The sequence below is a fragment of the Bidens hawaiensis genome, unplaced genomic scaffold, assembly GCF_021521415.1.
Source record: "Bidens hawaiensis isolate Kalapana, Puna unplaced genomic scaffold, B.hawaiensis_p1.1 tig00028478_1, whole genome shotgun sequence".
NCBI classification, from domain to species: Eukaryota; Viridiplantae; Streptophyta; class Magnoliopsida; order Asterales; family Asteraceae; genus Bidens; species Bidens hawaiensis.
In genome coordinates this window covers 65,948-78,228 of record NW_027494651.1, presented here as the reverse complement: position 1 = coordinate 78,228, position 12,281 = coordinate 65,948, and the positions used below count along the sequence as shown (strand labels likewise).

The 12,281-nt window shown below is 35.5% G+C and overlaps 1 pseudogene across 1 annotated transcript; it reads left to right on the top strand.

The window, feature by feature from the left end:
- Positions 1 to 9,098: 9,098 nt before the first annotated feature.
- On the top strand, positions 9,099 to 11,898 carry LOC143577174 (xyloglucan endotransglucosylase protein 7-like; annotated as a pseudogene). Its single transcript, XR_013143073.1, has 5 exons — positions 9,099 to 9,166; positions 9,312 to 9,404; positions 10,261 to 10,474; positions 11,202 to 11,395; positions 11,465 to 11,898. The product of XR_013143073.1 is annotated as a xyloglucan endotransglucosylase protein 7-like (transcript).
- The last annotated feature ends 383 nt before the right edge of the window (positions 11,899 to 12,281 follow it).

Genomic DNA, 12,281 nt, shown 5'->3' with positions numbered 1-12,281 from the left:
ATATCGCATGCTCACGCGTAACGCATGCTCACACATCACAGATGCTCACGCATTCAAAATCTTTAGATTACGCGTCCCACTGCGTATCAACTTCGGGTTCTGCATGCGCGCTCCCGGCGATCACTTCGCCACAGCAGTTTTGCATTCGCGCCACCGCATACAAGTTTTCGCATACATGTTTCGCACTTCCTTTTACTAATTTGAGCAATATGACAACATTATATTGACATCAAATTAAAAAGAAAGCGAAGTAAAACATACATGCGTGAGCTCCAAGCTCAAACGCGTTGACGAGTCTTAACTCTAAAACGTCAGGGCCTTAGCCCAAAAATATGAGCTTTAGCTCAAACTTAAAGGTTGGGAATCCTCATAATATCCCGTATGGCTACGCGCCAAACTTAAGGGTTGGGGACCCTCATAATATCCCATACGGCTCCGCGCCATAGGCTGGGAATCCTCACAATTTCCCATACGGCTCCGCGCCATAGGCTGGGAATCCTCACAATTTCCCATACGGCTCCGCGCCATACTTAAAGGTTGGGAATCCTCAATTTCCCATACGGCTCCCCGCCATACTTGAAGGTTGGGAATCCTCATAAACCCGTCGGCCACGCGCCAGCTTTTATTATCATTACTTTCATTGCCCGTAAGACGCCCCGCGCGCAGGTTTCCATTATTATTACAGCCCGTAAGACGCCCCGCGCGCAGGTTTACATTACTATTACAGCCCGTAAGACGCTTCGCGCGCAGGCTACTATTATTATTAACAGCCCGTAAGACGCCCCGCGCGCAGGTTTCCATTATTATTACAGCCCGTAAGACGCCCCGCGCGCAGGTTTACATTATTATTACAGCCGTAAGACGCTTCGCGCGCAGGCTACTGTTATTATTACAGCTTGTAAGTCGCCTCACGCGCCAGCTCAGTTATTAATACAGCTCGTAAGTCGCCTCACGCGCCAGCTCAGTTATTACTCTTAGCTCGTAAGACGCCTCTCGCGCGCAGGCTTTATTATTTTCAGCTCGTAAGACGCCTCTCGCGCGCAGGCTTTATTATTTTCAGCTCGTAAGACGCCTCTCGCGCGCAGGCTTTATTATTTTTAGCTCGTAAGACGCCTCTCGCGCGCAGGCTTTATTATTCTCATCTCGTAAGACGCCACTCGCGCGCAGGCTTCATTGCTCAGCTTGTAAGACGCCTCTCGCGCGCATGCTTTATTACCCAGCTTGTAAGACGCCTCTCGCGCGCAGACTTTATTTCTCAGCTCGTAAGACGCCTCTCGCGCGCAAGCTTTATTATCCTTATAACTCGACACCACCATTACCTTAAGGATCACAACGCGTCACCATCATGGAGAAAATCTCCCAGACTCAAGACAATAAAGATAAGGCCGAATAAAAGGGATAAAACCGCCCTAACACCTTATAAAGTCCAACGCTCCACCTAAGCGCTTGCGCGCCCAGGAGCAACGCTGGACTTGGGGGGGCTTGTAGGGGTTTGTGGAGGTAGCCCTAATTGGGCTAGGCCCATTAGGGTATCATGATGGTGGCCATGAGACTCTATATAAGGAGGTCTTCACCTCCTTATCATGGGGTCATGCTCAGTAGGTGCCACCACCAGTTTTTGTGTCTGTGAACAAGAGATCTTCAAGATCATCTTAGCGGTCACCTCCACACCCCCAAAACGCCACTGCAGATCGCGAGCAGCCGGAGGAGAGGATCAGCAGACCAGGATGCGGTTCATTCATCTCGAAATCCGTGGAAGCTCCGTCATGGGTCAGGTCAGATTCCATTTCGTGCTTCGACACTTACAAAACCCATTGTTTTCTTAGCCTTGATAATATTTTACATTAAAACTGTAAATAAATTAATAAATTGTAAATTCTTCAAACAATCAATGTATTTGTAGAGTTGATCAATTCCGAAACTAGACTAAAATTAAAGAAGATATATCGAATTGGCTTCGTTACTAGACAAACCAATCTTTGAAATTTCACGTTGTGTGAATTAAGCATAAAGGACTTTCGAAATTCGAACATACATTGTAGAGATGTGTAAAAAAACTCTCAGCCCATAAGATTTAAACTTCAATTCCAATAAGAGTTTGTTGGAATTAATCGTTGAGATTGTTAAATTTTAATTGTTTAAGGGGTTACCAGGTTCAAGGGTAAAGTTAAAATATAAAGGACAACAAAAATGAGAAGGGTGAGACGGAATATAATCCATTGATCTTAAATTTGGATAGTGGAGATTAATTTAAGAATAAAAATTGAATAAAAATTGATGAAAAGGGCATGGAGGTAATAACCCACTTATGATAACTTTCTCTCTCTACATGCAAGGCACATGTCAATTCCTCCATCATTTTAAAACGTCTATATAACTTTTTCATACGACATTTTTTTTAGAATTTTTTTTACCATAATAACGAGCGTTTTTTTATCTTTAATATGAATATCATATTGTTATATAAAAATAAAAAAAGTTGATGGGTTTTTTTATATTGTGTTATTTGGTTGTTCATTGTATTTTTCTATGCATTGTGATATATATTTTGGTCATTGTGTTTTTCAATTAATACTCATATTAATGATAAAAATTAAAACGAAGATTACGTTATTGTGTCTTTGTGCTCAACGTTTGCTTTATACTTATCTTTGTGTTTTAGTCAGTATGCTCAATATTCACTTAATTTGAAAAAAATAGTATTATGTTGATTGTGTATTATGTTCAAGCCATTGTGTAATATGTAGATTCCATTGTGTTTTACGTTTCAGGTCATTGTGTTATATGTATTTACCATTGTGTCTTACGTTTCAGGCCATTGTGTTATATATATTTAGCATTGTGTCTTACGTTTCAGGTTATTGTGTAATATGTATTCATCATTGTGTTTTATATATTAGATAATTTGTTGGTATTTTTCATTTATTAGTATTTAAAAAAACACAATGATTAGTTGAAAGACCCCATGGCGAACACAATGATTTATTGAAAGACACAATGACGAAAAAACACAATAACAAACAGAAAGACACAATGATTAGTTGAAAGACACATGACGAAAAAACACAATGATCAGTTGAAATACACAATGGCGAAAAAATACAATAACAAACAGAAAGACACAATGATTAGTTGAAAGACACAATGACGAAAAAACCACAATGGCGAAAAAACACAATAACAGACAGAAAGACACAATGATTAGTTGAAAGACACAATGACGAAAAAACACAATGATCAGTTGAAAGACACAATGGCGAAAAAACACAATAACAAACAGAAAGACACAATGGCGAAAAAACACAATGATCTGTTGAAAGACACAATGGCGAAAAAACACAATAACAAACAGAAAGACACAATGATTAGTTGAAAGACACAATGGCGAAAAAACACAATGATCAGTTGAAAGACACAATGGCGAAAAAACACAATAACAAAAAGAAAGACACAATGACGAAAAAAGACATAATGGTAAGCAAAAAAACACAATGACGTAAATTATTTTTATTCTTATATAACAAAATAATACTCAGATTAAAGGTAAAAAAACGCTTGTTATTATGGTGAAGTTTATATAAAAAAAAAAATATCATATGAAAAAGTTATAAACGTTTAAAAATGATGGAATGATTAACATGTGACTTGCATGTGGAGAGAGTAAATGTGTAATATTACTTTTATACCTTTTTCCTTGTTCCATACTTGACACATGTCAATTAATTATGGCTTCTCATCCTTCTCATTTTTGTTCTCCTTTGTAGAATAACTTGACCCTAGGTTCAAATAAGAAGTTTGATAAAATTACTAGGAAGGAGGATATTTTAGTTTACTACTTTAATATTGAAAACTCATTTCCTTTAATCTCAAAAACCCACTTAAATCTTCACTTATCTCCTACAACCATCACCATTCAATCACCCACAGTCACTGTCATTTCGCCGAAAAAGTCTCCGGAAAGTTTGCAGGGAAATTTCACCGGAAAAGTCGTCGGAAAGTCACCACTAAACAATCCCTGAAAAATTTAGTCGGAAAATTTGCTGAAAAAATCAACAAAAAGTCACCGAAAAACAATCACCGGAAAAAGTTATCGAAAAATGGCCACCAGAAAAACACAATGGAAAACACTATAAAAAACACAATTTAAAAAACACAATGGAAAAAACACAATGAAAAAAAAACACAATGACAAAAACATAATAAAAAACACAATTGTATAACACTATGTTAAAAACACAATCGAAAAAACATTATGCTAAAACATAACTGGATAAAACACAATGAAGAAAAAACACAGTGCCTATAACCTATATTACAATGTATAAAAAAACCCACTATTTTTTTTTTAAATTTTTTTATAACAATATGGTACTCATATTAAAGATAAAAAAACACTAATTATTAAGGTGATTTTTTTAAAAGATGTATAAAAAAGTTATGGACGTTTTAAAACGATGAGAGAATAGGCATGTGTCTTGCATGTGGGGAGAGAAAGTTAACAATTATGTGTTCTTCCTTTTTTGCCATTTTCCTGTCTTATACTTAATTTTTCCCCAAATAATATCAACCCTTCAAATTCAAAATTAATGGTCTAGATTATTTCTTATCCTTCATACAAAGATCATACTACTTATTATAACTTGACTCTGAGTCTAAGTTAACTTTGAATAAGGATGGATAAGAAGATGATATGTTTATCTTTAGGTTCTAGTATTTGAATTTGTTTAGGAGAAGGTAAAAGTTCTAGCATTTAAAAAGTTATTTGGTTCTTTTTTTTAATCATAGAATAATAAAAATTCGTTCTTTTGTGTTATGTAATTCATATTCAAAATCACAATTCTTTTCTTTGTTTGCTCCACATAAAAGCATTTGTTAGTTTTTGGTGCCACCAAGTTTTGTTTAAGACCAATTAATTCCATTAATTGGTATAAGAGCCATAGAAGTGATTCAACACAACTTCAATACTTGATCAATCGACCTGCCCTTTCCGCCAAGGGATAAAAACGGAAGTACCGATGTAGGTTGTTTTTTTTGGCAGAAGTTATCCGATCAATTTTGCGGGTAGACGGACGGAAGAAGATTCGTCAAAGCGGTATGCTTTGCATCTGGTCACGTCTAGCAAGAGAAGAAGAAAACAATAGAAGCGGGCGAGCTTGTTTTTTCTTCGATCGATGGTCAAGAACGGGTTGTTTTGGTGACCCGGGAAGAGGGAAATCGATAAGTGATCAAGTGAGATTGAAGCTGTGAAGAAGAGGAGATGGCAATGGTAAAATAATGGTAGTTCTATGACATATCAGTGCCCAGTTTTGACTCATACAAATTACCCCGTGTGGGTTGTCAAAGTTAAGACGATTATGGATGCGTATGGAATCCTGGAGGTGGTCGAACCAAGGGTGTTAGGGGAGACGGTGAATCAACATAAATCAAAGAAAGAACTTGCTTTCTTGTTTCAAACCATATCCGAAGATATGGTGTTACAAATGGCGGATTACACTGATGCAAAACAAGTACGGAATGGATTGAAAACAAGATATTTAGGAGTGGATCGGGTGAGAACGGCTAGACTAGCAACACTGAGAAGGAAACTCGAAGGATTACGCATGAAAGAGGGTGAGTCGGTTAATGTCATACCCCGACTTAAGGCCTAGGTGTGTGACCAATAGTCGGTACCTTTTTTGTAAATATATCAAAGCTTTAGCGGAAGTCTTTAGTTTAAAATATTAATATATATTTTAAACATTAGTTTATTTGTACACCTTAATTTATTATTAATAAAACATTTGTTTTATTAGAAAACTTCTCGAATAATAAATATCCGAGTGTTTGATTTATAAACCTTGTTTTGATTTTATAAAACTTGTTTAAATATTATTTTCAATATTTTAATAATTTAAAACTGAGCCATCTCTACCTTGCGAGCGTCTATCTTCTTGAATGGCTCTAATTCCTTGCTACCTGTGCTTAACTATATTTCCTGTAAGGTTGGGGAAAAATACGTCAGCGATATGCTGGTGAACCGTTGACTCTAAAAACATTTTATAAATATATCTTTGACTGACAAGATAGTTTTCTTGAACACACTAAGCAGAAACGTCTATTTCTGGGATTGTGCCACTGCCATATACACACAATTTGCGGTTCTCCAGGAACTGACGCCCTTTTTGGATACTTATTTCCCAAGTATCTTAATGATGATAGTCGATGAGGTTCTTGAGAGGCATCAATAATTTCTTTGTCGTATACTCTTGAAATAGTTAATACATACCTTGTGTACAAATAGACCACAAGGATTTCTATAATTCTTTTTCTAGGTCTGTTTCATTTAATCCTTGCTAGTTATTTCATGTAGCGTTGACTTGAGTTTAGTCATCTTTTTAGACTTTGTTCACCTAGGCCTTTTCTTTATTTTCTAGCTATTACTCTCTCACTTCTAGATGTATTTAAAAGAATTATCTTGAGAATTTGTGCAATCTATTCTTGACATAATTCTTTAAAAGATACTTCATTAATTTTGAGGAAATTTAAATATATCTCTTATTTATGTTATTTATAAGATTGCACGACATTTATTACAATTGCATTGTTTACAACTACTAAGATTCTTATTTCTTCCATCGAATAATTAGCTTCTTGATCTTGTTGTCTTGGTTTTCTCCTGTCTCCTTTTTCTTTTCGCCATTCCTCAGCATCCATTTCTTCCTTAAGCATTGCTTCAGCTATTTTAGTGGCATTGATTTCATAATGTGTGGAATCATCTTCAATGTCATACATTTCCATGTTTTGACGTTCACCTTCAGTGTGGGTAAAGTATAGATATAGCATTGTTGAATAATATTACTGTCCCTGAAGATTTTTCTTCTTGATAAGTCATTACTTCCTTTCCTCTCGACACCATTGGTTTCTTGGATCTACTTGATACGTCTCCATACGTGTTCCGATTTGGAATAATCTGAGCTAGCGGGATGTTAGAATCAAACGAATTTGAATCTTCCTCCATTGCTGTTTGGTATGAACTTTTATCACTAGATATAGGAATTGGGAGAAAAGATGTTCCCATATAGCCTTTCCCTTTACCGGATCGAAGCTGAACGTATTCTTCGCTAGATTGACGATCAAACATCTGTACGAGGTTATATTAAGGATATGAATGTGTTTTCCTATCTTATCCATACTTGTTTTATATCTTATCTATATTAATTTTAATCATTCAATAATTATTTTTTTTGATATCCTTATTTTAGATACTAATGGTTATTATAAACATACTTCTGATCAAAGCCTAGGTATGATTAAATACCTAATTCGCTAAGATCGATGGCTCTGATACCAACCTATCATAACCCGACTTAGGGCCTAGGCGTGTGTTCAATAAACGAACCAAAAAAACAAACGGGTCGAAACCCAAGAAAATGAACAAAATAAGGAAAAAAACGAACTTGAACCAAACAGAAACCGATAAAAACGAACAAAAAAAACCGACACGGGTCGAAACCCAAAAAACGGAACAAAATAAGCAAAAAAAACAAACTTTAACCAAACAGAAACCGATAAAAACGAACAAAAAAACCGACATGGGACGAAACCCAAAAATCTGAACAAAATAAGCAAAAAATACGAACTTGAACCAAACAGAAACCGATAAAAACGAACAAAAAAAACCATACACGGGCCGAAACCCAAAAAAACTGAACAAAATAAGAAAAAAACGAACTTGAACCAAACAGAAACTAATAAAAACGAATAAAAAACACCGACACGGGCCGAAACCCAAAAAACTGAACAAAAAAAACAAAAAAAAACGAACTTGAACCAAATAGAAACCGAAAAAACAAGATAAACGAACCAAAAAAACCGAAACGAGCCGAAACCCAAGAAACTGAACAAGATAAGCAAAAAAACGAACTTGAACCAAACACAAAACAAAAAAACTGAACACAATAAGCAAAAAAAAAAGAACTTGAACCAAACATAAATAGAAAAATCGACTTAAACGAATTAAAAAAACCGAAACGGGCCGAAACCCAAAAAACTGAACAAAAAAAAAAAGAAAGAACGAACTCAAAGAAAACAGAAAACGAAAAACCAACCTAAACGAACCAAAAAATTCAAAACCGAGCCGGAACAAAACCCAATAAACTAACCAACTGAAGCAAAAAAAACGAACCGAAATGAAACTGGAAAAAATAACGAAACAAAAAACAAATGAAAACGGGCCGGGTCGGGTCGGGTGGAAGCGGTTCGGATCATCAGCGGTCCGGGTCGTCCAAAATCGTTGTGGGTCGTCGGTAGAGTGGGTCAAAGTAATTGCCTCCGACTCATTGACCAACCAAACACGTTAGATGGAATTGAGATTCCAATTCCAGCAAATTCCCTTCCTATGGGAATGTTTAAATTCCAATTCTAATTCCTTTAAATTCCAATTCCTATGTAAATTCCAATTCCATTTCATTCTACGAAACGAACGCGCGCCCTAAGGGTTTGTTATAATTTGGAAGTTAATTAGAATTATTATTAAGTTGGTCATAATAATAGTTAATTTGAGTCTAAGTTAAATTGTTTTTGAATAAGTATGGATAAGCAGATGTTATGTTTATCTATAGGTTCTAGGATTTGAATTTGTTTAGAATAAGGTAAAAGGTCTAGTATTTAAATAGGTTATTTGGTTCTTGTTTTTTATCATTAAATAATAAAATTTCGTTATTTTGTGTTATGTAATTCCTATTTAAAATCACATTTCTTTTATTTTTCCACACAAAAAGCAAAGCATGTTGTTAGTTTTTGGTGTTACCAAGTTTTGTTCAAGACCAATTAATTTCATGTTTACCATTATATAAATGGGGTTGGATATAATACAATTTCATTTTTTGTATGAACTATATGAATTGAATTAATGTTTCGCGTGGCGACATTTTGATAAACAAGCAATATACTTGTAAATTATAGCCACAATGTCACAAGTATATATTTATCAATTTATTTATAATATTTTTTAAAACAAAAATCCACAACAAAATAGTTTCAACATGTTGCCAAATGGTAGCTCCTAATTCAACTTAAAATGTGGAACCAATGAGACCCAAAGATAGAAACTGACAACAATGAGGGACAGAGATATGATCGGAGAACATACCACCAATGGGTTTGCAATCACCATCAAGGCTATCAAGTTCTAACCTCGCTCGTTCCCGTACCACCGGTCCCAGCTGCATACCTTTTCTCGCTTTTCTTTCCGTCTCCATTTTCCTTCTTTATAAGGTACGGTTTTCGTTCATGCATTTTGTCGAAACTGTTTGATTGTTTTTGTCAAACAGGTGGACTTGTATATCGCTCACAGCAGAAGGGCTTTGCGTCGACATCAAGCCGCATCATACCTGCATAGCCCCGTTGGATGAAGGTAAAATTCGGTATGCGTTTGTAGTTTTTGTAATCAACACGTGATAGCCCAAGTTAGTTATTTATTATAATAAGATTTAAAAGGTTTACTTAAAAAGAGTCAAATAAATAGTAAATCATCCAAAATTTTAAAAATATTTAAAATAAAACATTATTTTAAAATATTATATTTAAACTAATAGTTTATATCCTTTTGTACTAACAGAAGTAAAAGTATTTATGTTTCAACCTGATTTAGGCCTGTAAACAAACCGAATGTACAATGAATTATTTGTGAACCGTTACGTAGGAAATTTGTTAATGTTCGAAACAAACACGAACAACATTTATTGTTGATTTAGCTAATTAAACGTACATGAACAAATGTATTTCCGTTCATTTATGTTCGTTCATTTACTTTTGTTCATTTCAATTTGTTTATATTTATTATAATTTCCAAGGTCCTGATTACAATTTTATTTAGTTTTTGTGAAAATACATGTTACAATTTAGTTTGGTGTTATTAGACTTTCAGAACCTTCACATTTACTTTGATTGGTTTTCAGTGAGTTATGTTTATGGTCATGAACTGTTTAACGAATGAACATAAACAAACACGAACCAACTTATTTCTTACAAAAAATCGTTCTTTTACTTATTCATGTTAATCAATGAACAAGAACATGCCCAGTGTGTATGATTCGTTTACAGGCCTAATCCGACCCAAACAATACAAAAAATACCCATTACGACAACAATGACCCATCTATGAAGCATTCTAAAAATTTCATGCTGTGATCATTGGGTTAGGGTCTGACCCGGATCCATCAACCTGACCCAGATTTCCATGTGCTAAAATTCATGCTAATAATTTTGAGTTTTGATCAGGGTTATAACAAACGGTACTTTTGACCGCTTGTTTGAGATAACTTGGGGAGATGACCATGCCAATATACTCGATGACGGTGAATTACTCACGCTTAGCCTTGACCAACGCTCTGGCTCAGGTTTGCGGTCCAAAAACGAGTATTTGTTTGGGAAAATCGATATGCAACTGAAGTTAGTTAAAGGGAATTCTGCTGGCACAGTTACAGCTTACTATGTAATAATCTAATCTAAGCAAACAGTTCCATTCTTATCCAAAAACAGAAAAATACAAATTATTTCGTTAGTCCTCAAATTTTGAACGATGAAAATGTGTCGCAATACACTTTCATTGTGTCGCAATAGTTTAGTGACCCTATTGTCAGGGGGTGTAAACGAGTTGGGCCGAGTGGAGCCTCAACTTGCCTAAGCTCGAGGACAAACTTAATAGGCTCAGGCTCGACTTTTTTATTATTTGTAGACATAATTATTTTTATAATTTATAACATAATTATATTTATACAACAGTATATATATATTATTTTTATTATAGTAATATGTAATTATATATTTTGGAGACGAGTCTCAGTGAAAGCAGACTCTCTATCTTTCCAGACAGAGAAAATGAAGATGTTTGTTCACTTCCTATTCTCCTCATGAAAAAAACTTTCTATGAGTTTACTCTATTCGTATGTTTTTAGAACTATTTTTATTATATTTATATAAATAACAGAGTTGTTTAGTTTCTTTTTAAGCTCAGGTCGCAAGATTGAGCTTGTTTAAGTTCTACTCGATTCGAGTTTTCAATGGGCCAATATCGAGTATCTTATGAGTGGCTCAGCTCGTTTATGCCTGCTCAAGGGCATTACAAAGACGGTTTATTTTCCGTTTTCTTTAAACATGTAAGCGGGTTAAACAGCGTTGCATGATTTATAAAACGGGCTAACTTGTTTTTAATGATAAAGTTGTCATCAGAAGGAGATTTTCATGACGAGATAGATTTCGAGTTCCTTGGGAACACGAGCGGTGAGCCGTACACACTAAGCACGAACGTCTATAGTCAAGGAAAAGGCGACCGGGAGCAACTATTCTTCCTTTGGTTTGACCCGACCGCCGATTTTCACACGTATACCTTCATTTGGAACCCTCAACGCATACTGTGAGTCCAAACACTCTCATATCATTTAACCCCAACACGACTCGTTTATTTGAATGTTTTTTGTTTTAGGTTTTATGTTGATGATATCCCAATTAGAGAGTTTACAAACAACGAGGCGATTGGGGTTCCGTTTTTGAACACATAACCGATGAGACTACACTCGAGTATATGGAACGCTGAAGAGTGGGCCACACGAGGCGGGCTTGTCAAGACCGATTGGAGTCGAGCACCGTTTGTGGCGTCATACAAGAATTTTAGTGCCGATGCTTGCATTTGGCCAACGTTAAGCGGGTCTTCGTGCCCGTTGAACTCGACCACAAGACCGTGGTATCGAGAAAAACTTAACACCGCGGCCACAAGGAAACTGAAATGGGCTCAAAAGTATCATCGGGTCTATAACTATTGCACGGACACGTTAAGGTTCCCGAATGGACTAGCACCCGAATGTAAGTTCGCATAGATTCGGGTGTAAATCAGTTAGGTATTATTAGGTTTGTAGTGACACATGTAAAATTTCTAAAATTGTGTTAATGTGTTATAAAGTATCTTATACGTATTTTTATATTTAGTTATGTATCTTGATAGTTGAGTGATTCTATTCATTATTATTTGGTTTAGCTTATTGTCATTCCACTATGAGAAATGATCCTCTTAAGTTAATAGTTCCAACTTCCAAATCTAGTCGATATAAGTTAAGTTGTCACGGAATGTTGGTCAATGCTTTTAAAGGATTGGGCCCTAACTTAAGATCATCACTGGTCAATACCCAAAATGAACCCGAACGTAACGAGAAAACCCGAAACATGAAACATTTGAGATGGGTAATAGGACGTTTATTCAGAAATAAATAATATTGGTTTTAAATATTTCATGGATATTTGAGCTA